Raw genomic sequence first — 20,696 nt, forward strand, 5'->3', positions numbered from 1 at the left:
TAAACCAACTGAACCAGACCTGTGGTTTCATTAGGAAAACTGTTATCAAGTTGCCCTTTGGAAGCTGTTGCATGTTATATTTTGAGCCCATTTTTCAGGGCCTTTGCCACCTCTTTCCCCAGGCTTAAGCTTTGAGAAGTGAAAACAGAAACTAAGATGAAGACGAAATGTCACTGACCCAGAAACCTGGGTCCTCATAATGGCTTTGTTTCTGCTCGCCATGTAATTTGGGCCTCTGTTTTTCAGAAGGCTAGAAACATTCCTAAGAGTGTATAATGCCTTCCAGCACCCTGTATCGAACAGCTAGCCTTATGGAAAGATAAGAACTAGTGATGTTGATAAACTATTAGACTTCTAGCATTCATAACAGAGACAAATGGATACTTAACCAAAGCAGCAGTGGTGTTAATTGAAGACGGATATTCTGATACCGTGGACAGAAAGAAGGAACAGTGAAGAGACAGAAACAGAATGGTTCTGCAGGAGGCAGGGGGAATGGGCGAGGTGAAGGTAAGGGGTGATGAGACACGGAGAGGGCCACACAGAGAGGACAAAGTGTCTCCCATACTGCCCCCAACTCAGCACCCTCCAGACACAGTGAACACACACACACACACACACACTAGTCCACGTGTCAGGAGAGGGTGCGGGGAGTGAGAAATGAGATGTGCTCAACTGTAGCTGTCACTCCATCTCAATAGTTTCAGCAGTCTCCGAGGGGAATGACTTACTAGGAAACCTTGCCCCCAACCTCACCTCCACATCACAGTGAATTAGAGGCCAGCAGGCAAAAGTCTCACATTGCCACCCATGTCTGTGCCTAAACATTTGTCTCCATCCACGCCAACAATTCCATCCTCCCCACCATTACAATGGCAGCAGAGCCTCTCCTCTCCTTCCGTCCAAGGCTGAACCTTTGACCCATGCTCTGGATCCCATCCCTTCTGCATTCTCAGGAACCGTGTTTCATCCATTATTCCCTCCCCTATATTGTCATTCATTCCCCTCCCTTTAGCATGTACATATACTCAGATCTAAACCATTCTTCACCAAACTTTTTAAAAATTCAAAATGTGGTATATAAAAGGAAATGAAGATAAATATGGACTGAACTGTTAAGAATTATGGTTATGAAACAACAGTCTTAAATGGGGATACAGGGTCTAGGAATTTTTTCTCTTCCAGTTTTATTGAGATATAATTGACATATAACATTATATTAGTTTAAGGTGTATAACATAATGATTTGATATATGTATTAACTGTGAAATGGTCACAAGTTTATATAGATATATAGAGATACATAGAGAGATATAATGGAATATTAATCATAAAAAAGAAGGAAATCCACCATTGCTGCAACATGGATGGACCTTGAGGACATTATGCTAAGTGAAATAAGCCAGAGAAAGACAAAAACTGTATGATCTCACTTATATGTGGAATATTTTTTAAAAAACCAAACTCATAGAAACAGGGAACAGATTGGTGGCTGCCGGAGGTGAAGGGTGGGAGCTGGGGGAAATGAGTGAAGATAGTCAAAAAGGTACAAACTTCTAGCTTTAAGATAAATAAGTTCTAGGGATGTAATGTACAGCATGGTAGCTATAGTTAGCAATACTGTATTGTATATTTGAAAGTTGCTAAGAGAGTAGATCTTAAAAGGACTCTTTGCAAGAAAAAAATTGTAACTATGTGAGTTGATGGACGTTAAGCTTATTGTGGTGATCATTTCTCAGTTAATATATACATCAAAGCATTATATTGTACACCTTAAACTAATATAATATGTCAATTATACCTCAATAAAACTGGAAGAAAAAAAAATTCCTAGACCCCATTATCCCCATTAAAACTGTCACTTCATAACCAGAATTCTTAACACTTCAGTCCATCTTTATCTTCATTCCCTTATCTCCTCAGCCAACTGAAATCTCAGCGCAAATGATCTCAAAGTCACCAACAATCTTCCTGTTATCCAATATTGAGACATTTCAAATTATCTGATTATGGACCACTCTGCAGCACAGGCTCTGTTGATCAGGCTGAACTCCTTGAAATATTGTCTTCCTTCCTGGACTCTCCTCTCTCCTGGTTTTCCTCCTTCCTCAGACTGAGCCCTCCTCACACTCCAATAGCTATTGTCAGTTCCTCTCACTGAGTGCCCACATCACCTCTTTATCTATAGTTCCAGGATGTAGCACAATGTTAATATTGAGTAAACCTCTAGAAATACTGGTTGACAGATTGGTTCAAATATTGCAGTGGCTCTCAACCCTGGTTGCTCATTAAATCTATTGGAAACTTCTACATAGATATTAATACGCCAACTGGTCATAGTTCTGATTCAGTTGGTCTTGGGTGAGCTCCAGGCAACAGCATTTTCTAAAAGCTTCCCAGGTGAGTTTAGTGCTCACTAGTAAACTTGTCGTCCCATGCTAGGACCATAAGGACAGAAAATTTGCAAAATGCATATATCATTTTAGAACTTAACCATTTAGTTAGATTTGAGGTGGAGCTTTAGAATTCTGAGGGAATAAATTTTAAGTTTACGTTAGAAAGTTGTTTGAAATCAGCTCATCCATGGTCATGCCAGATCTGCAAACCTAGGAGATTCCTCTCACCCTCACTCAGCCAGGAGCCCAAGGGACCAACCAAATCCCAGATTTTGTCAAATGAACAAGTGGCTATGACATGAGAGATTTTTTTTCCTCTCCCTTCTGAGTCTGCCAGGATTCTTGGGCGTGCCTTTGCCCCACCCTCCCCCTAGTTTCCAAGAACCAACAGGTCCAAACCCTTCTAGAAGCTCTGGCCTTCCCTCTCCATTCTGCCTTGAGGGTGCAGAGTCTGCTGCATGCCTGGCTCACTTGAGAAATTCTGCCTGTTACTGTCAATGAGGGAGGTGTCTCCCACAGGGATGGCGTGACCAGAGAGGCATATTCACACAGAGGCAGTTTTTATTTGTTTTGTGTGTTTAATTACTTGACTGTAGTTGTGGTTTTTGGGGGTTTAGGGTGAAGAGGTGGGGAAGGAGTTGGTCAAAATGGGGCTAGAAGGGTAGAAAAAAAACAACCATAAAAAGCTGTGAGACCCAACCACAGTAAGAAACAATTCCATCCACCCAACCCACCTCTTCCTCCCATATTTTGCTGCACACACATCTACCCGCCCACCCACTTATTCTAGAGAGGGAGGAAGAGAGATCACAAAGAGAGGTAAGATTTCAAAATTGAATTGAAAATTGAATTGTGACCAACCTGTTATTTTATGATGATTTCAACAGTCATCTTAATAGCAAGAGAACTAAGTCTGAAAGGTCTGAACCAGTGATTGTGGAAGATTCTGGGAATTTCATGTTGCCAGGTTGTTCAGGAGGCCTGGACGTTCCCTCTCCACCAGATACTTCTCAGCAAAGCTACAGAGTCTCACTAGAAAAAAAGAAAAGAAATCCACCAAAGTTCAATTCATAGAAACTCAGGCCTTGATCTAAAACTCAAGATAGGATTGTGTATGGTACTCCATACTGGGAATGGCTTAAGAACCAAGAATTTATGCTACTGTTGGTAAAGATCAGATTTTTCATATTTTACATATTGAAAGAGTGGACTAAAGGAAAGGAAAAGAGGGACAGAGGGGGCACATAACTGTTTGCAAAGGGCAGCGAATTCAATCAAGGAGTGATTATTGCAAAACACATGGCTCTAGTCTCAGCGTTTGCCGGAGGCAAAAGTTGCTGTGCTTATAATTTTTGTCCCCCTTCTCTACCATGAGAAAAGGGTAAAAATTATACTGCATAGGAAAGTGGAACTACAAGGAGTGGGTGACCATTATGGGAAGCAGTTTTCAGTTCTGACTGTCAGAAGGACTGCCTGAGAAAGTAATGAGGTCCCCATGCTCTACATCTTCACAGGCAGGGTAACTGCCATTGAGTTTTAGGGGGCATCAAGTTAGAGCCATTGGATCTTTAAGATGCCTTTTGGAACAGAGAGTCAATGATGGCAGCAATATAGATTACTGAAATTGCTTTCCACCCCCCAGTCATCAACAAATCTACTACATCTAAATGTTGTCCTCATTCCGATTTAACCTTTTAAAACAAGTTCACTGGCAAATTTTAAGGATCTATTAAGTACTCAGCATGGTGATGGGTTTTCTGAAGAAGAGAGAAAATTTATTATGCTGAAGAACTAGATTAGAGGGACTTCCCTGGTGGCACAGTGGTTAAGAATCCACCTGCCAATGCAGGGGACACGGGTTCGATCCCTGGCCTGGGAAGATCCCACATGCCACGGAGCAACTAAGCCCATGTGCCACAACTACTGAACCCTCATGCCACAACTGCTGAAGCCCACGCACCTAAAGCCTGTGCTCCGCAACAAGAGAAGCCACCGCAATGAGAAGCCCACGCACTGCAACGAAGACCCAATGCAGCCAAAAATAAATAAATAAATTTTTTTAAAAAAGAACTAGATTAGAGAGTTAGCAAAAGAATGGAGTCATCTAAGTAGGGGTAAAAATAGGAAAAATAAATAGGAAAGAAAAAGAAAAATCAGAAAATTCTAGAACCCCTTAAATCTTCCTTTCTCCTTAATAATGATCATGAGGTCTCCTTCTTTGTAAAGAACCATACTGCCCCAGCATTCTGCCTGGGTACTCCCTTGTTTGACTCATTTTCACCCAAGGGTAGGGAGGGCAAATTAGAGAGAGGTGTTTGTTGGGTTTCAGCCACACTTTTCAAATTACCCAGCTCACATTCTGTGTAGGTTTTACAGCCAGCTGCCTCTCCTTGGTGATTCACAGAGCCTCTGAAACCGCCTCTTCTCTACTCTGCCTCCCACCTGGGGCAAGAACCAATGATTCTCAGGCTAGAGCTGAGAGGTCGGTATGAAGGAGGCTTATGTGTGATGAAAGATGACAGGGCAATAAAGACCTGACACCTGGTTTACACTGGGTCCCTAAGTTACATTCTCCTGGATCTTGACAGCGGCAAAAGGCAAACACCCTTATCAGATCCCATGTGCTCTTGCTGGGCAAACAGGAACTTTAAATCCTACCCTCCCTGGGCTTGCTGTGTGCCACAGCCCATCCTCCACACAGCCTTCAGGTCTCTCTAAATTACCACCTGATCCCGGTTCTTCCTTGACTAAGTTATTTCTGGGAGTCCCTCGCTCCTACACCAACTCCTTTAACAGAATCCAAGGCCCTCCAAGACCCAGCCCTTGCCTCATTCTCCAGTCTCATTTCTCCCCATTCCAGGTCTCAGACTCTTGCAAATAGGTCAACACAAAATTCTGTGTCATATCTCTGCCTTTTGTTCGTATCTTTCTCTCTTTCCAATGTTTGACCACCTGATGATCCCATGTCTAAAAGCATGGTCAGCCCCGGGTTTTTCCTGAGTTAAAGCAATGCCAGTTCCCTGGGGCAGTACGTGAATGAAACCAGGAGGAACTGACAGGTTCTTACCCATTTTGATGTTGTCATATGCAAACAATGCACCTAGGCTCCTCCAGATCTCACTTTTTATGGGGAATTAGCAAAGCAATGCCTTTCTCCAAGCCATTGCCTTTGTCCCTCTTTTGCCCAGAAGGAAGATGATAGAGGGAAACTTAAGGCAGTGCTTTTCCTTAGTGCCCCTGAGGGGAGAGAAAAAGATTACTCTCTTTCCAGAAAGTTCTAGGGAGCAAAGGCCCACACTCTATTGAAGACACTTGCAGAGCATAGGACATGGAGCTGTGAGAGTCCTACACTAAGATTACCCCCTTTCTCTCTGTCTTTCTCCCCACTTCTCTTCATCTCACCACCACAATTTCTACCACGTTTAGCATTTCACAGTCATTGGACCTGAATTAAAGATTTAGCAGAAAATAATCAAGTTAGTTTGAATTTTCATTTCTTCAAATATTTCCATTCAAGTCACAAATGTTTTTAAATACACTGGAGAAAATACATAGCTTTATCTGGCAGACATTTTTAATACATTTTCTTTTAGGTAATATGTAAGGTGTTTTATATTACCAATCCCATCACCAGTTATTTGATAATTCTTCACCTTTCTAGAGTGCCTCATATTTGATTCTTGAGCATATATTATTACATTTTATCCTTGCATCAGTCCAAAAGCATAGCCACAAATCCTGTCTATTCTGTCCCCTAAATATCTCTCAGACCTGACCCATCCCTCCCTTTCCCTTCTGCCTCTGCCTTAGTTCAGGCCTTCATCAATCCTCATCTGAACTTTTATATTAGCATCCTAACCAGACAGACACAGCCTGAGTTCTATTTTTCTATTTCCTCCCTCTCCACCACCCACCTCTAAAGTTCATTCTCCACTGCTCCAGACCTTTCTAAATTATAACTCAATCCTGTAACCTCTGTGATTTAATTACTTTGGAGTTTCCCTTTCAACTACACAAAGTCCAAACTCCTTTGCATAGTACACAAGGCTCTCCAAAATCTGCCCCTCTTCCCTCTCTAATCCCATTTCTTACCCTCCAAATCTCAAATTTTTTGCAATTGACTGAAGATATAATATTTTCTTTTTTTGTTAAATATATATATATTTTTTTTTTTTTTTTTTTTTTGGCTGCGTGGGGTCTTTGTTGTGGCATGCAGGCTCTTCCTTGCATCACGTGTGCTTCTCTCTAGTTGTGACACGTGGGCTTTTCTCTAGTTGTGGCACACAGGTTCCAGAGCTCGTGGGCTCTGTAGTTTGCAGCACACAGGCTCTCTAGTTGAGGCACATGGGCTCAGTAGCTGTGGCGCACGGGCTTAGTTGCCCCGCGGCATGTGGGATCTTAGTTCCACGACCAGGGGTCTACCCCACGTCCCCTGCATTGGAAGGCAGATTCTTTACCACTGGACCACCAGGGAAGTCCCATAATATTTTCTTGTATACTGATGGCTTCATATATTTTTTCCTCTCTGGAATGTCCTTTAGATCTTTGTCTATTTGGTGACACCTATTTGTCCTTTGAGAAACAGACCTAGTGTCTTCTGTTCTATGGAGCCATCCTCCACCACCCAAAGACAGAATTGATTACTCTCTCTGCTGGGTCACAGCTTAATCCTGCACTTATTTCTGCAATAGCACTTAACTGTATTGTTTTGCAATTACTTCTTTATGTCACTGGCTCCCCTAGTAAGCTATGAACTCCACAAGAAGAAGAAAGTAATCAAATTGATCTTTATATACTCATTGCTTGCACAGTGCATTGTTGTTGATCTATAAATCATTCTTAAATAAGTGAATAAGCAAATGAATTGCAAGGGGTGGGGAAAAAGAAAGAAAATAAGTCTAATTTATTCCATTTAATAGGAGAAGAAACTGGGCTAGATGCTAATCCTACAAAACTGAAGGCATATAAGCAAAAAGCTTAGACTCTAAGAGCTATACTACAAAATAGAAGGCAACATAAAATACTAGGGAAGCTCAGAGATTCATTTCCAATTGGAAAGATATGGGAACTGATAGATCCTTAAAGATGAGTAGAATTCAGCAGGAATAAAGAGGGCCACATTTAAACTTTTCTGGAAAGAAGGGTAATATATACAAGTCAATGAGAATAGGAACAATACAGGCAAAAGCACAGAGTTGCTAAGGATGGAGGGAAGGTCATGTAGTTCACGTACCCAGAGTTCATGGCAGTAGCATGGCAAGTGCATCTGTAAAGTTAGATGGAGTTCAATCAGGCAGGGCCTTGACATTTTGACTCTGCAAAAGGCAGCCATTTGGATCAGAAAATCACTTTTTGTTAAAAAATACTCTTTACAAAACAATAAACAAGAGATGGGAGCTTCTCAGGAAGGGTTGCTCATATTCTTGGCTCATGTTTTACCACAATTTATGTTACTCAGCCCGGTCATCTACCTCAGTTGGCTTCAAATGACTTTCAGCCTTACCAAAAATCAACCCCACTCTAAAGAGCAAAACTTAACACCCTTGGTGGTATTAAAAAAAAAGTTCCAAAAAAGTGAAATTCCAAAATCTTGAAAATGTCAATAATGTAGAAATATGCTTTCATTCTGAAGGAAATGGGCTGCATTTGGATATATAAATTCAGGTATGTTTGCCAAAAAAGAAAGTCATATTACAGATAGTGACCATGCCTGTGTTGTTTACTATTCTATCCCACCATGCAGACCCAATACTGTGGTCACCAGACACATGCGGCTGTCATTCACCTGAAATATGGCTAGTTCAAATTGACTTGTAAGTAAAATACACACTGAATTTTGAAGTCTTAGTTAAAAAATTACAGTATCTCAATAATTTTTATGTTGAAATGGTTATATTGTACTTATATTGTGTTAAAATTTACCAAAAACTTTTTAAAATAAAAAAAAAAAGTCATATACTTTAGCATCAATGATGGGTATATATAAAGTGTGTATGAATCTGTGAAGAAAGACATATATATGTCCGATAGAAATAAGAGAATAAAAGAATGGAAAAACAATACATTGAGTATTAGAGCTTTCATTGCTCTCAGTTGACACCCATAGCCTCTTACTCTTCAGATAAAAGGGTATTTGTCATTCAGTCACCAACCAAAAGCAGAGTAATGATTTAACTTGCAAAATAATCATGAAGCACAACAGTACCTGCCTTTTCCCTCAATACCTCCCAATCCTATTAATATAAAGAATGATTTTCTTTTTTTAATTTTTTTTTTTTTAATTCTTTTGGCTGCATTGGGTCTTTGTTGCTGCGTGCAGGCTTTTCTCTAGTTGCGGCGAGGGGGGGCTACTCTTCATTGCGGTGCGCGGGCTTCTCATTGCGGTGACCTCTCTTGTTGCGGAGCATGGGTTCTAGGCACGCAGGCTTCAGTAGTTGTGGCTCGCAGGCTCTAGAGCACAGGCTCAGTAGTTATGGTGCATGGGCTTAGTTGCTCCGCGGCATCTGGGATCTTCCCAGACCAGGACTCGAACCCGTGTCCCCTGCATTGGCAGGTGGATTCTTAACCACTGCGCCACCAGGGAAGCCCAAGAATGATTTTCAATTGTAACAAATACTATGGAGAAGAAGTAAAAATTTTATAAATACAGTACCATAGTTTTTTATTATTATTATTATCACCTGGGCCTCCACTGTGACAAAAAGAGAAAAATATTTACCAATCTTTCAGGAATGCTGTGGAATTTCAATAATTCATGTGGCTAAAGATCCAGCTCCATCAGGTTCAGCCACAGTGTTCAATGAGCTTTTTTCAGAATTAAGTAAAATCAGCTGCATAAAACTATAGCTCATACTTTAAATAGCACTTTATTACATAAATTCATCTCACAACCACAACAAGGAACTGGCAGAATAGCCTTTGTTTTGTCAACAATTTTGTTTCCACTAGTTGTGCAGCAAGGTTAGAGAATAGACTTTGGGGAATCTCACTAGCAAGATTATAGACTCAAGTGGACTGTAGACTTGTAGTTATTCAAATCCTCTTTTGTTTTAGTAACTCCAATGTTCTTTTTTTGTATTAAATAATATATTTCCTTCTCCTTTTTTTTTGATACTCAGCAGTTTCTTAACTACCAAGACAATTTCCCTTTTCTGACCATCCTAACACAGACATACATATAACAATACAAGAGACTCCATAAATACTGTCCTAATTAAAACAATGCCTAGAATCAAGACTTTTAGGATGCAGATTACCAGTCAATTCAAGATTTTTCTCTGAAAAGGAGGCAATATGGTATGATAGATAAAACAGAGGATTAATAAAAGATAAGATGAACCATGTCAAGATCTGATGCTATTTGCTCTGCCATCTCTCCTGACCTAAATTACTTCATTCTCAGAATTGAGATAACCTGCTACACAGGATTATTAGATAAACCACACCGTACCTACGAAATTGGCTTGTAAAGTAGTTTCTCTGTGCTACTGTTATGGTTATGATAAGAAGTTACCAACTCTTCCTGCAAAACATTCATAGGGCAGAAGGTTGGGAGCTGGAGAGAGCAAGGGAGGCACCCGCCATGTTGTGGAAAGTACTGGGACCAGAAAGGGAAGGTGAAAATTAGACTTGGGAAAAGAGTGCTAGGGAGACAATAATGTCGGCCCACCAAAGGGTTGTGTGAAGGAAACAAAGCAAGTAAAATGTAGTTACTAAAAATTAATTTGCACAAAACATAAAGATTTGTGTCTGCATGTTTAAATGAACTTATCCTTTTGAGGGTGTTTGCCAAAGATGCAAGCATTGTCATTGGAGCTTGGCCCTTTTAGGACAATGTCAACTAAAATAGTGTTTGCCCACACATGCTTTTGCCAAAGTACAAACAGACAGGATGCTGTCTTTGAAGAGAGGTACCTCGGGTTGTTTGCTATTAACAGACTCACACTTACCTACTCCTCCGAATTAGATTTGTTTTTCCTTCTCAGTGTCCCCTGTTAAATCTAGACTCATGTCTGTCCTACTTTGGAGGAGTGTAATCAGTAACACAAAGTAATTTAATGTCATCATAAAAAAATGTTATTTGCCCAAGCAAAGGTATATAATTTATTATCTCTATTGTATACCATCTATTTTACACATGTATTATCATTCAATCCATGCAAGTTATAGGTGACAACATTTTACAGGGAGAACACAACGATTTGACAGATTGAATGACATACTCAAAGTCAAACAGCCAGGAAATTCTCACTTTACTGGGAATGGCTCCAATGCCAATGCTGTTTGGCAGACAAGAGGGCTGTACAGGACTTTCTGTTCTACCCAAGTTGATTCCTTGGCCAAAAACTTGAGTAAACTTTTTGGGCTTGGTGATAGCAGCTGTTGGTGTACTACACTCAAGAGAGACAGAGGCAGGTCAGAGGTCCTCACCCACCCCTTTTACATTTGAACTTCAGTGGCTTATTAGGGAAAGTAGCACTGGATTATCCTGTTCTATCAGTATGAAACCAGTCAACCATTTGAAAGAGAAGGATAAAGGTGATTCCAGGGGGTTGAACCTGATACCTTTAAGGTTCCTTCCTTCTTATAAGAAGTCCCTGATTTTAGTGCCCTTTTCTAATTTTCCAAAGTTAAAGATAATCGTCTCATTATTTTAAGAACAGTACAATTTCTACTAATTCCTTCAGTCCCAGAAATGAGAATATAGTAGATTAAAAATTCCTCATCCATTTCGTGAAATCTTTTCTTCAAAAAGAAACCACAGCAATCCCCTGTCCTCGTGACAGGTAACAGTCAGGTTTCTGAGACGTGCTGAAGGGTTTCTACTGTCTGCCACAAGGTCTGGGTGTGCTGTCCCCACGCCCTGATCTCCCAAGATCAAAACAACACTGGAAAGAGGTTGCTTAACAAGTCTCTGTGAAAATTTCATGCTTCTCAGGCATAGTACATGTTATTTATTATTCAGTGAAACTTAAGTGAAAATCCTCAGCTACCATCACTCCTCCACTTCTCCACTACACACCCCTAATTCTAGAGCTTATACAGAACGATGCCACACACATGGAGACCAAACCTACCTTTTGGAGACCTGAACCAAACCTAGCGAACTCAACCAACATTTTGGAATTCAACTCATACCAGAAAGCAGGTTAAGAGACAACACGTCCACATATCTGTTCACCTCTGCAGGCAGTTGTGCATCTTTTATCACTGCTCTGCCCCAATTCCATTTGCGCAACCACCATGTCAAACGTTTCCAAACTTTAGGTTGGCACTACCCTGATCACCATGAGGTAAGTCATAGCAGGAGGGTACAATGATGCAAACTCAATTCACTCCACAGTGCATCAGCAGTGCAGTGCGTCAGCGTCAACTCTGCTCAGAGGATTCTTATCCCAGCGGAATTTAAGTGTACGTTTTCTGGGTCACTCCTAATGCTTCTCCTCAGCCTGAATCCTTCTTGGGCGCCATCTTTGCTTTCTGCTTGTGGGTGTTTTCCACAAGATCAAATGGACTTCCAGACATTGAAAACAGGTGAGGTTTGGGACAGAAAGTCCCAGTTTTTTAGAACCTGTTTTAATAAATGTACATTGGTCTGTCAACAAACTCGGAATGGCAAGGATGCTTTCAGAAACATCATGTTGCCCTATTCAGCTCCAACAATCCAAGAAAAGACAGAGTTTTTCATCTTTGTGCATCAGAATCATCCAGAGAGATTATTTAAAATATAGCTTCCAAGGGTTCACTCCAAGCCTCCTGAACCAGAATCTCCAGGGGTAGAAACCAGTGATATCTTTCTCACAAGCTGCCTAGCTGATCCTAGTGAAAATGCAAATTTGAGAAACATTGCTGTGACCTAAATTTGTAAGATGAAAATTTGAAACCATAGTGCTAAACACCTTCCCTACAACTCGAATGTTTCCTAGACTATGCAATTGTCCTAAGAGGTGACAGTTTCCAGAGAGCTCCAAGCTTACACTAGCAGGCATGCAACTGGGAGGAAGCAGATACCCACCTAGACCCTAACCCTGGTCATATTGAGATGAAGATATAGAATATTCCTACCTTCTCTCACCTGTCCTCCCTCCTGACCAAGACCTGCTTTGTTACAAATGTGGGTGCTTTATTAGTAAGAATCATATTCTATGTCAGTGTTTGTTTTTTCACAATGAAATGACAGAATTGGTTGGATAGAATATTTTTAGAGGATTTAATGTCTTCACTTTCACAAGGAAGGACAAGATCTCCACTTCAATGGCAAATATGTTGAACCCAAACATCCTGGGACTAAGATCCCTGGGGTAGAAGTTCACAAAGTTAATATGACACGGAACACAACAGATAAGGAGCTGAGTAACAGCGTGACCTGTAGGCAGTCCAGACCTGAGCTCAGTGATAGCTTTGACTTTACTCTGAGCCTCCATGGAGAGGAAGTTCAAAGCCAGTTAGCCACTAATGGGAAATTCGTGTTCACTTTCGACATCCCCTGTTTTTCCCTTTTTTTACTGTCACAGTTGCAAGTTGAGTTTCTATACACAAGCAGACAGCCATGGATAAGCCCAGTTGAAATAACGCCAACTGACTAGGTCACACTGAAATAGACGCATAGTGACTGAGCGAAAGCTGGAGAGAACTTCACATGGCCACACAAATAGGTTCAGCAGCTTCTCATGAAATGGGAGAGTACTTGGTCAAAATTTTTCCCAAACGTCAAAAACTAGATAAATTTAAAACAGGTTTATGAAAGCTTTTAAAGCGCAAAAGTATTGGGTTGGCCAAAATTTTCGTTCGTGTTTGGCCGTAACAGCTTGTGGCCAAACCCGAACGAAATTTTTGGCCAGCCCACTAATACAACAGTAATAACTCTATCCATTATTGCATTCAGCAGATGTGTATTGAGCACCCACTATATGGCAGACACAGCACTAGGCACGCAGGATTCAAAGGGAAATAAGAGACGACAGACTTGACCTCAAAGGGTTTTGTTTCTAGGAAATGGGAGACAAATACGTGAGCATGGGCTTACAATAAGGAATTATGGGTGTTGTGGCAAAGCGGGTGGACAGGTGACCATGGGCACAAAAGAGAGAATCGTTAAGTGGCCTTTGAGAAGAATGCAAGAGCTGGCCTGTGTTGAGTCTTCCATAAGGAAGGGGTGTTCACGGAGGAGACGCAGCGAGGAAAGCCTTTCCGGGCAGCGTGAACAGAAGCATAAAGACATAAAACCCATGGCACATTTGGAAAATGGCAAATCGTCTGAGACAATGGCAACATCACAGAATACAAGGAAAAAGACCCAATAAGGATGATTCTGCAGAAGTAGGCAGGGGACCCCGAGGAGCCTGAATGATATGCTGAGGTGCTGAGGTTCAATAAGGTGCCAACGAAGAGTCTGAGGTCTTAGAGTCTCAGAAAGGTCGCTCTGGGGGAAACGTAGTGATTAAACATAAGCAGAGAAGTACTGGAGGCATGGAAACTAATATGAAGCCTATTGCAATGATCTGGACAAGATCAGGAAGCCTGAATTAAGGCAGGGGTAGTGAAATAAGGATGCATACAGACGCTGGAGCTGTTAAGAGAGTAACAGGCCAATGACAAAAAACCAAGTAGCCTAGTGTCCCTCTTCTTACTCTTCCAGGTAGTCAAGTTATTTGCTTAAATGACTCCATGTGGGACATAAATGGGTAAGGCAACTGTCTAGATGCAATTTCATTTCTCTGATAAAGTATTCAGGAGTGCTAAGGAGCAATAAGATAGCTGAACTTAGATAAGGCAGGATGGAAAAGAAAAGAGCCAGGGTAATGTAAAATAAGCAATTTTCAGTGGTTGCCCAAGAGTAAGGGTTGGGGGTAGAGTGACTACAAAGGCTTATCAAGAGGGAGTTTTTTGTGGGGAGGGGGATGAATTGTTCTATACCTTGACTATTACGGTAGCTACATGACTCTTTTTTTAACTGAAGTGTAGTTGACTTACAATGTTGTGTTAGTTTCTGATGTTCAGCAAGAATATATATACATATCTTCTCTTTCGTATTCTTTTCTATTACAGTTTATTACAGGTTACTGAGTATAGTTCCCTGTGCTATAGAGTAGGACCTTGTTGTTTATCTATTTTATATATAGTAGTTTGTATCTGCTAATCCCAAACTCCTAATTTATCCCGCCCTCACTCCCTTTCCCTGTTGGTAACTGTAAGTTTGTTTTCTATGTCTGTGAGTCTGTTTCTGTTTTGTAAATAAGTTCTTTTGTATCACATTACGGTATTTGTCTTTCCCTGTCTGACTTATTTCACTTAGTATGAAAATCTCTAGGTCCATCCATGTTGCTGCAAATGACATTATTTCCTTCTTTATTATGGCTGAGTGATATTCCATTGTATATATGTACCACATCTGCTTTATCTATTCCTCTGTCAATGGACATTTAGGTTGCTTCCATGTCTTGACTATTGTAAATAGTGCTGCTATGAACATTCGGGTGAATGTATCTTTTTGAATTAGAGTTTTCTCTGGATGTATGCCCAAGAGTGGGATTGCTGGATCATACGGCAACTCTATTTTTAGTTTTTAAGAAACCTTCATACTGTTTTCCACAGTGGCTGCACCAATTTACATTCCCACCCACAGTGCAGGAGGGTTCCCTTTTCTCCACACCTTCTCCAGCATTTGTTATTTGTAGACTTTTTAATGATGGCCATTCTGACCAGTGTGAGGTGATACCTCACTGTATTTTTGACTTGCATTTCTCCAATAATTAGTGATGGTGAGCATCTTTTTATGTGCCTATTGGCCATCTGTATGTCTTTTCTGGAGGATTGTCTATTTAGGTCTTCTGCTCATTTTTTGGTTGGGTTGACTTTTTTGTTACTGAGTTGTATGAGCTGTTTGGATATTTTGGAAATTAATCCCGTGTCAGTTGCACATGACTCTTTACTTTTGTAAAAACTCATAGACCTATATACCAAAAAGAATAAATTTTACTATATGTAACTTTTTTTAATTGGAAGGAAAGGCAAAAAAATTATGTAATTCTCAAAGATAATTCAGTTTATAGCAACATGAGAAGGGAAACATTCTTACTCTTGGACGTTCATTCATTGATTCAACAAATACACATTGAGCACATACTCCATGCCAGAAACCATGCTACGTGTTGGAGACATGGTGGGAAACAGGCCCCATGCAGCCTACAGTCTAGTGGAAAAGACACCCATTAAATAAATATTTCTGTAAATTCAATTACAATAGTGATAGGAAGAAATAAAGAATAACATATTATGAAAGCTTGTAACAAACATCCTTGAAGCAGTGATATTGAAGTTAAACCCTGAAGGATAAAATTGAGTCGACTGAAGGTGAAGAGGGGTAGTCAAGAGAAAGAACAGCATTTTGGAAGACCCTAAGATAAGAGCCCTCACATACCCACACACACTCTCACATGCTCACATGTGCTCACAAACACCCTCACAAACTCACCTACTCATTTACACATTAAGACACTTGGTGTTTCTATGAAATTGAGTTGTTTGTAGTGAGGTGGATGGACTTAGTCTGTCATATGGAGTGAAGTAAGTCAGAAAGAGAAAAACAAATACCGTATGCTAACACATATATGTGGAATCTAAAAAAAAAAAAAAAAGGTCCTGAAGAACCTAGGGGCAAGACAGGAATAAAGATGCAGACATAGAGAATGGACTTGAGGACATGGGGAGGGGGAAGGGTAAGCTGAGACGAAGTGAGAGTGGCATGGACATATATACACTACCAAATGTAAAATAGATGGCTAGTGGGAAGCAGCCGCATAGCACAGGGAGATCACCTCGGTGCTTTGTGACCACCTAGAGGGGTGGGATAGGGAGGGTGGGGGGGAGACGCAAGACAGAAAGGATATGGGGATATATGTATACGTATAGCTGATTCACTTTGTTATACAGCAGCAAATAACACAACAATGTAAAGCAATTATACTCCAATAAAGATGTTAAAAAAAAAAAGACACGGTGTTTCTAAGATCCTTTATGCTGTGTAACATTTCTATGATAGAAACTGGCAAAGTCTTTCTGTAGACCTCCCATATCTACCACTTACCAGATGTGTCACCTCAGGAAAGCTTTTTAACCTATTAGTACTTCAATTTTCTCATCTCCAAACAGGATTATTAATTAGTAATTATAATATTCAGGTACTAATTAGTAATTAGTACTTGAAGATTGGGTTATTATAAAGAATAAATTGGTTAATAAAAATAAAGCCTTAAGAACAACATCTAGGGACTTCCCTGGTGGTCCAGTGGTTAAGACTTCACCTTCCAATGCAGGGGGGGCAAGTTCGATCTCTTGTTGGGGAGTTAAGATCCCACATGCCTCTCAGCCCAAAAACCAAAACATAAAAGAGAAACAATATTGTAACAAATTCAATAAAGACTTTAAAAATGGTCCACATCAAAAAAAAAATTTTTTTTAATAAAAAAGAACAACACCTAGAACATTAAGTAATTTATTATTACCAAAACTATTACTACACAATTATTTTTAGAGACCCTCTTTCTATTTCTTAGAGAGAAGAGATGGCTCTTAGACTCAATTTTTGGAAACAACATAGAGAAACTACACTCGACCCAACCATACTAACTTCCTATGAATAGGACCAGTGTCCTGAGCCATATGACGGGATTCATGACTATTAAAAATGCTTTTTCAGTCCAAATAGAAGCTTTGGGGTCCCTTTGGGGATAAATCCATTCATCTTTACCTAACTGAATCCTTAAGAGCACATCTTGTAAACTTTCACTTCCAGATGTGGAGCAACTGGTATTGGACTAGCCCTTCTGTTATAAACAATAAAATTAGAGATAGTGCATGAGGTAATTGTTTTTAAACATTGGACAATAGGAAACACAATGCTGTGACCCTTGAGAGAGGAGAAGTTCATAAAGTGAGCCCCATGATTTCCCTGGATCTCTACCTGGGCACAATTATCCAACCATGACGTAGCAAGCTAGAATCCAAGCAGAGCACAATGATCCTGCTGAGCTGAAGAGGCAGAGGTCAGAGTTCAGGAAAGCTGAAGCAATCAGAATCTGCAGGGCAAAGCATCAGAAGGTAAAGCAGGTATGTAGGGGCTAGAGAGAAGGGAGAGACCCAGAAGTTCTGCAGGAGGTTCTCTGTGAATCCTAAGATGCACATGCCCACGGCAAGAGTACCTGAGGCTTGTTGTAACTATACAGAACGGTCACCATAGAGACAAGAACAGAATAAAGATACTAGATACGAAACAGTGCTAGAAGACATGGAAGTTCTGGCCAAGCCAGAGTGGCAAGACCTTGCTATCAATTTATTAACACAAAAGGCATCTATCTAAGACACCAGAGAAGACTAGAAACATGCTTTCGGGTAAGGTCCACTCCATGCCCACCCTAACAAGGTCTAAAGCCAAGCCTTTAAAAGATCTTCAGTGAAAGCTGAATTTAGAGGTTGAGACCTGCAAAGATAGAAGGCCTTGGGAAACATATTGAGTTTTCCAATAGGTATTCCCTAGCAAAGCATAAAGACAAGCCTACAGAGTGCAAGGTAATCAACCAGTAAATGAGCTGCCTAATAGAAGACATGGTAACACTTCTCAAAGGAAGATAACAAAAGTACAGAGCCTATACAATGCACCACCAACAACGTGCAGTACACAATTTAAAAAATCACTAGACATAAAAAAGAGTCATGTACCACAATGTTCATTGCAGCTCTATTTACAATAACCAGGACATGGAAGCAACCTAAGTGTCCATCGACAGATGAATGGATAAAGAAGACGTGGCACATATATACAATGGAATACTACTCTGCCATAAAAAGAAATGAAACTGAGTTATTTGTAGTGAGGTGGATGGACCTAGAGTCTGTCATTCAGAGTGAAGTAAGTCAGAAAGAGAAAAGCAAATACCATATGCTAACACATGTATATGGAATCTAAAAAAAAAAAAAAAAAAAAAGGTCATGAAGAACCTAGGGGCAGGATGGGAATAAAGACACAGACCTACTAGAGAATGGACTTGAGGACACGGGAAGGGGGAAGGGTAAGCTGGGACAAAGTGAGAGAGTGGCATGGACATATATACACTACCAAATGTAAAACCAATAGCTAGTGGGAAGCAGCCGCATAGCACAGGGAGATCAGCTCGGTGCTTTGTGACCACCTAGAGGGGTGGGATAGGGACAGTGGGAGGGAGGGAGACGCAAGAGGGAGGAGACATGGGGATATATGTATATGTATAGCTGATTCACTTTGTTATAAAGCAGAAACTAACACACCGTTGTAAAGCAATTATACTCCAATAAAGACGTTAAAAAAAATTACTAGACATGCAAAAAATAAAAACAAAAAAAGGCAAAGTGACCCATTGTTAAGGGAAAATCATCAGTCCCAACATTACTGAGATGATGGATTTAGAAGATAAGGGCTTTAAAGCAACTGCTATAAATATGTTCAAAGAATTAAGAAAATAGGGACATCATGAGTTAAAAAGTAGAGACTCTCAGCATAGAAATGTAAACAATAAAAAAGAGCTAAATGGAAATTTTAGAACTGAAAAATTACAATGACAAAAAAAAAAACCACAGTAGATCAGAGATGGGAGGAAAAAAGTCACTGGTGAGTTTGAACATAGGAAGGCGAATCTATAGCAATTATCCAAGCTAATGAATAGAGAGAAAATAGACTGAAGAAAAATAAACAGATCCTTAGAGACCTGTAGGACAGCAGAAAATGGCCTAAATATGTGTAATTCGAGACCCTGAAGGAGAAGGAGGTGAAGTAGGGCAAAATAGACTTTTTTAAGAAATGACAAAAAGGCAAGCTACAGACTGAGAGAAGTTTTTGTAATATTAATACATATATGACACTGGGCTTATATCCAGAATATAGTTTACAACTCAATAATAATAATACAATCTAATTATTTTTTGATGGGCAGAAGACTTGAACAGACACTTCACCAAAGAAGATACATGCGTGGCTAATAAGCACAAGAAGAGATGTTAAACATCATAGTTATAAGGAAATTTGGGGACAACCCTAATATCCACCAATAGGCTAACAAATTGTGTTATTAACACAGTTAAATACTATTCGGCAATAAAAATATAAATTACTAATAAAGGCAACAATGTGGATTAGTCTCCAAAACCTCATGCTGAGTGAAAGGAACTCAACACAAAAAATATGCATACTGTCTGATTCCATTTATATGAATACTAGAAGAGGAAAAACTAATCTATAGTGATAAAAATGAGATCAACGGTTGCCTAGAGCAGTAGTTGGAAGCAGAGACTGACTGCAAAGGATGTACATGAGGGAGCTTTCTGGTGTGAGGAAATGTGCTATATCTTGATTATGATGGTGGTGATGTGAGTGTATACATCTACTGAACTGTACACTTAAAATAGATGTATTTTATTATATGTAAATTAGACCTCACAAGGTTGACTTTTAAAAGAATATTGGCATAACTCTTTAAATTAGAAGGCTTATTTTCATCATCATCCTGTAATGAGTCATTTAACAATAAATTTTATAAGGACCAAGTTCTTTTTGAATCATACACAAGCACCCCAAATGAAGGTCTAACCGTTCGTTTTTGTTAAATGTGTGTGGCTGGAGAAGCAGAAGCCCGTAGAACTAATAAAGCTCCTGCCCATCATCTCTGATTCTAAGCTGCAGAAGAAACTGTAACTTCAGTTCTTATCTTTCTAAGCATCCTCAGTAACTATTTGTTGACCGGTTCCTAAAGTGAGTGTCTGGATTTATTTTATAAACAAGTTCCACCATCTAAAATCTTGGCTGCTGCAGAGCTTAGGGGAACATTTCCTGCAAAATCTGCGCCAGTCTCATAACAGAGGTAAATAGTCAGAGTCTGCATAGTGAACCAGTTCCACTGCTGGTCAGATAGGCTGTCCTAATCACCCTCCTCAAGGACCCTCTTATAGGACCCTCTTATAGAATTTTTTGCACAAGGACCTTCTTATTCACTTTTTTGAAAACATAGGCAATAGGGAAGCTGGACTTTCCTTTTATTGAAATTTTCCTATTTGTAGTGGGAAATTGAGGGACAAGAGAGAGGTGTCATAAACCAAGGGCAACGCTAGCCTGTGCAGTGACCGTGTGTGCTAAAACAAGTGCCTCAGTTTACTGGAAAACCTCCCTTACTGATTTGGAGCCTTAATAAAAATAGCAGGATGCTCACTTCAGCAGCACATATACTAAAATTGGAACAATATGGAGAAGATTCGCACGGCCCCCGCACAAGGATG

General features: G+C 40.1%; 1 protein-coding gene across 6 annotated transcripts in view; it reads right to left on the reverse strand.

The window, feature by feature from the left end:
• The window catches only part of NFKBIZ (NFKB inhibitor zeta), a 290,471-nt gene that overhangs the window by 249,995 nt on the left and 19,780 nt on the right, over window positions 1-20,696 (reverse strand). For all 6 annotated transcript variants that reach the window (XR_014263082.1, XR_014263083.1, XR_014263084.1 and 3 more), the window contains exon 13: window positions 3,258-3,428. The gene's annotated coding sequence lies outside the window, so the exon portion shown is untranslated. The remainder of the gene's footprint in view (window positions 1-3,257; window positions 3,429-20,696) is intronic.

The sequence above is a fragment of the Balaenoptera physalus genome, assembly GCF_965194825.1.
Source record: "Balaenoptera physalus genome assembly, chromosome: 4".
Classification (NCBI taxonomy): domain Eukaryota; kingdom Metazoa; phylum Chordata; class Mammalia; order Artiodactyla; family Balaenopteridae; genus Balaenoptera; species Balaenoptera physalus.